Source organism: Leptonychotes weddellii, chromosome 9, assembly GCF_054177405.1.
Source record: "Leptonychotes weddellii isolate Sample4059 chromosome 9, ASM5417740v2, whole genome shotgun sequence".
Classification (NCBI taxonomy): domain Eukaryota; kingdom Metazoa; phylum Chordata; class Mammalia; order Carnivora; family Phocidae; genus Leptonychotes; species Leptonychotes weddellii.
Genome location: NC_138377.1, coordinates 60,379,938 through 60,385,537, shown reverse-complemented (window position 1 = coordinate 60,385,537; position 5,600 = coordinate 60,379,938). Strand labels below are relative to the sequence as shown.

The window sequence follows — 5,600 nt, the reverse complement described above, 5'->3', positions numbered from 1 at the left end:
TCAGAGTCTCAGCAATGGGAGTTGAGAATATAGGGCTGTGTGGTAAGAAGAGAAGGGACATGCATATATTTTGTAAGAGGTCCCCAGGGGATTCAGATACACCTCCATGCTGGTTTAACCAAAGCAGGCTTGTATTTCTACTTTACAGTAGCCACTTTACTCAGTCTCTCAATTGCCTTTTATCTACCTAGCCCTGCTACTACGTCCTCCCTCCCCTCCATTTTCGGAAGGGAAACTAATTGTGATTAAGTGAGACATTTTGTAGTGAGAAGGATACAGTTTTAATACTTTTAAAACATTTCAAAAAGCAATACAATTAGCTAAGCACTTATGTTTTATTAGTAATAGCAAGCAAAATTAATAAGTAAATTCAACTAAAAATGATTATGTGTCAGAGTGTATAGTTTTTACATTGACATTTCACATAATCTGACTTTGCTTAGAAGAGAAATCACTCGGCTGTTAAAATTACTTTTAAAGAGCTGTCAAAATTGGAAAACCTGCTGTCAAAAATATGATGAGAAAAGTTTAAAAATGGTAAAGTATGTTGACTTAGACAAAAAATATTACCTTCATGAAGGAAAACTTGAATATTTATCATGATCTTCAAAAGGGATGATTTTTCCCCCTGAAATTGGACATCTTTGTTTTAAAATTTGTATCTTGACACATGTATTTTCACTTTAATAGCAACATGGATGAAACCATTTATATTTGTACCACAATGAGAACTTGTCTAGGTGCTAGAAAATGCTAAAATATTAATGCCATCTATGATCATTCTTGCCATTATTTATTTTGCTTCATTTTTTAAAGTACATTTTATTTATTTTCGAGAGAGAAAGAGTGTGAGTGAGGGGAGGGGCAGAGGGAGAGTGAGACAGATCATCTCAAGCAGACTCTCCACTGAGCATGGAGCCAAGAAGCCAGGCTTGATCTCACAATCCTGAGATCATGACCTGAACCAAAGGCAGACGCTTAACCCACTGAGCCACCCAGGTGCCCCTATTTTGGTTCATTTTTAATTGAAGAGGAATTTTAACCCTTGTCCTTGTTTTCAGCTTCTTGGACTTCTTATATGTGTATTTATGAAATAAATACTTTTTAACTAATAGAAGGATGCAAATCTATGTTTTCTGGAAAGCTTGGTGAGGTTTTTATATTTTTATTCTGCCTGTTCAAATTACAAGAAAATAATATTATCTCCCCTATGTCAGATGCTCAGTTATGCACCACTGAGAGTTTGAATTCCAAATGGTTAATTTTGAAACTTCACACTAATCTTTGCTTAGATTGATCCTTCTGTCCCTATCATAATATAATTCAAAAGACATTAATATTTGAGGGCCTTGGAATTGAGGAAAGATACATTAGTAAAACTGAGCCTCTTTTAAACTCTTTCCATTTTACCATGAGTAAAATCTGTCAATAATTTAAATCTCAAAGAGTTGAATTTCTCTTTGAAATAGTCACTAGGATTCTCCAGAATATGTTAAACATTAGATTATCAGTTCTTAACAAAAATAAATAAGGATTTGTATTTAGGAGAATAAAATATATGAATATGAAATAAAACACAAGATTTTCCCCCTATTTTTCTTCCTATACAAATAATATGAGACTTAAAGTTGGTAGGCTGAGTGACTACTTTGTCCATTTTTTACTGTTGTGTGACCTCAGGTATTTGCCTCTTTCTCCATATGTAAACTACAAGTAATCAGAGTTATCCCCAATCTGGCACATTCACAAAAATGTTATGAGGATTATCTTAAACACTATTGTAAAGAACTTTGTAAATGTACATGTTTAAATAGCCCTGTTTTACAAAGAAGAAAACAAAGATACAGCTATAAGAGAGTGGATTATTTGAGCTGGAATTGTGGAAGAAAAAAAATTTTCCCTGCAAAAAGAATAACAATACAACTGTTCCTAATGAGCAAATAATATTGTTTTATGATAGTTACTATTTTATTGTTATGTGAAATAATTTATGGCTGGCTATTAGATATCCTCATGTTTACATAACCTTCTATTTTATTGCCACTAGATTTAATCATCAAAATTTTAAAAATTGAATTTCATGCACGACATAATACATGTATCCCAAAACATACAAGCTTAAACAATAAAGATACTTAAAAACATTGCCATGAGTGAGAGAAATTAATTTCATGGCATTGACTTGAATGCCAGAATAATTTTAGGAGATGTCAACTATATAGAAAATTAAATGTGAGACTTGCAAATTTAAACATATTCGAATCTGAATATATAAATCTCATTGTTCTCAGAATCATGCTGACATATCCTTATTACGCACATAAGAAACTATAAATTTAGAACTCTAACTGGTAATCCAAAATACAGTATGTGTACATTGAAGAAAAGTTTGTGTTGCTATGGGAACTTTGGCTTTGTTTACATTATATTGCAAACTATATTAGGTGCCTTGGTTCACCTTAATGACTACCTTCAGATATTGCTAATTATACTATTTTCCCTCATTCACTCTGATGATTAACTCCTTAAGGTTAATACTGCTCATCTTTATTGAGTTAGTTCATATTTTTCTTGAATACAGAAATATGAACTTACATTTACCTTCATTTGTGAAAATTGCATTATGCATGTCGCCATCACCTGTTCATTACATTAAGTAAAAGGAGTTTTAGCTTTTATGAAATTTGCAAAATTACATTTATGAAAATTATAAGCTTGACCTTGTTTGCCTATAGATACAACATATTCCAAATTGTAGAAAACAAAATTTTTTTGGATATAAAAATGTATAATTTCCTTATTCAGAATTTCTCGTAGCATTTTAAAAGAGGAAATCTAGGCCATTAAAAAAATTGTTCACACTTTCAATGTATAAGCAAAGACATGATGAAATATTCATTACTTGTATGCAGAATCCCTTCTGAGTTAGTAGGACTCTATAGAGCTAGTTAGTAATGAATGTGCTATCATAAATATACCTATACAAGATACTGAATCTCAAGGCTTTAGTTACCTTTCCACATTTTCCAATTAAAAAACTTGAAAATCAGAAAAATTTTAGAATGAAAACTATGTATGGTTATTTTAATTAGGATAAACTGGGATTGCTATCTTTATTCAGAAATGATCCCGGGGTTTCTACTGTGTGCTAGATATGTGCTGGGCATGGGTGTTCATGGTAATATAGATAAGCTGTCATGAGGTTATAAATATTCAAGGAAGCAATTACAATATAGCCATTCAGATCCTGTATTTTATAAAGCTATTGTTAAATCCCTTAGGATTTTTTTTTTTTCCTTCAGGAGCATATTTATTCTGTTTGAGAAGATACATCAAGTGGTCTCTGAGCTACAAAGGGTAAAAAAAATTCTCTTATTACAAGTTGACATAAGTAAAAGGTAAAACATTTTTTCCAACAGCATGAACCACATAGCCAGAAAGAGATATATGTTTAGTATAAATAACTTCATTCCTGATCCTTTATGTCTACTTTTATAACTTCAAGCAGATAATAGATTAAGTCAAAATGCACTATAATACACACACACACACACACACTACATATGTATAATATAAGATATAAAATGCACTCTAATATTTGGTAAACTTCAGGACCAGTACCCTTAGTACACCACAATATACACTTTAATATCCCAAAGAATGAAGACTTGCAAGTAGATATTTTAAACATACTAATCTACAGCTACAAAATTTTACTCTTGATAGCATTTACCCTTTTGGGGAGTCTTTCAGTCTCCAAGGGATAAAAGGAGAGAAAAGAAGTATGTACACTAGAGGGGTTCAGAACAATTCTCCCCAAAATGTGCTACTTTGGCATGTGGATTATTTTGAGCTGAAGGCAATCAAGACCCAGCAGGGGTCTTTAACTGGCCTAGCCCGGTTAAAGAGCTATAACCAAGAGATAATTTTTTATCTGAATGACTCATCTGTATGGCAGGACAAACATCTAATTGCTAAACATCTGCTCTTTTTATCCTGTGAATCACCCTCCTCCCCTTGGAAGTCCCTGGCCTCTATCTCATTCCTCTGGTGGAGATGGCATATAAGCCTCAACTGCCTGACTTATCCCCACATCTCATATTTTTATGGGATCTCCATATGCATGTAATTAAATTTGTTTTTCTCCCATTCATCTGTTTTATGTTAATTTGATTATTAGACCAGCCAATAAAACCCAGAACGGTAGAAGGAAAAATTTTTCCTCCCCAACAACAACAGTCCACATTGCAAAGGCTATAAAGATTTGCAGCATAGGAGCACCTGGCTGGCACAGTCAGTAGAGCATGCAACACTTGGTCTCAGGGTTGTAGTTTTGAGCCTATGTTGAGTGCAGAGATTACTTACAAATAAAATCTTTAAAAATTAAAAAAGGTTTGCAGTACAGTAAGAAGGTGTCCCTATTCCTTCACATTGCATAGAAATTATGTGAATTATGTTGCCTATCTCTTGCCATGTTCTGCTCTGTTGGTCAAATAGTAAGAAGCAATGCTTCCAACTGGAGTATCTGCAGAGTTGCAGTCTGCCAAAGGGAACAATTCAGCAGCAAAATCTTTGAAATTGTCGAAGTGGGACTCCAGTTGTCTTTAAGGATATTCATTTTATTTTCTTTTAAGATTTTATTTATTTATTTGACACATAGAGACACAGAGAGAGAGGGAACACAAGCAGGGGGAACTGGAGAGGGAGAAGCAGGCTTCCCGCGGAGCAGGGAGCCCAATGTGGGGCTCAGTCCCAGGATCCCGGGATCATGACCTGAGCTGAAGGCAGACGCTTAATGACTGAGCCACCCAGGCGCCCCTCCTCTTTTTATTTATTATTTATTTATTTATTTATTTATTTATTTATTTATTTATTTGTCTTTAAGGATATTCAGACAGGCAAGTCCTTGACTACTAATGTTGCAGTGATAGATTCTGGTGTGAAAAGTAACTTTTGGTGGCTTAAATAGATAATTGGATGAAAATGTGATATCCAGAAAAACCACACCACCTTCATGCACGCAATCTGGTGGACCAAACACAGTTAATCTCCATTGATAAATGTTATCTCCTTTGGGCCCAGCATGGTGGTAGGGAGGAGGAACATGGATGACTTCAGTTAGCTCCTTCTAAAAGTCTTTTCACATTAGCAGATAATTCAGTAGTGATTTTTCTAGAGAGTTTGGTGCTTTTTGTTTTTGTTTTGTTTTTTGTTTTTTCCTGGGTGACAGAAGATTTTCTTTATTCTTTTTTTCAGGCTCTGGAGCAGCGAGGTCTCTTTGATCTGCCTCTGAACTACCACTGCTGGTGCTGGGGCTATCAACATTGAATCTTTGCCTATCATCAGACATGCTAGTCAATTTACTTCTTGGAAAATTCGACTGCTCATCTGGCCTATTCATACAGTCCTACAGTGTGGGAGGAAGAGAGTGGGGAAAAACCCTTCCTTAAGGAAATGCAGGCAGCTGGGAGTGGGGGTTGAGAGAGAAGGGAAAAAAAGAAGCCAAGGAGATTTGGGCTGAGGAGTGTGTAAAATTAAAAGTAGGGGGGATTGTGCCCCTTAGGAATTTTTTTAAGGATAATTATTTTTTTAAGGGCATG

The 5,600-nt window shown here is 34.6% G+C and overlaps 1 pseudogene; it reads right to left on the bottom strand.

Moving 5' to 3' along the window:
- Positions 1-4,460: 4,460 nt before the first annotated feature.
- Positions 4,461-5,350, bottom strand: LOC102746361 (ubiquitin-conjugating enzyme E2 E3 pseudogene; annotated as a pseudogene).
- Between the last annotated feature and the right edge of the window lie 250 nt (positions 5,351-5,600).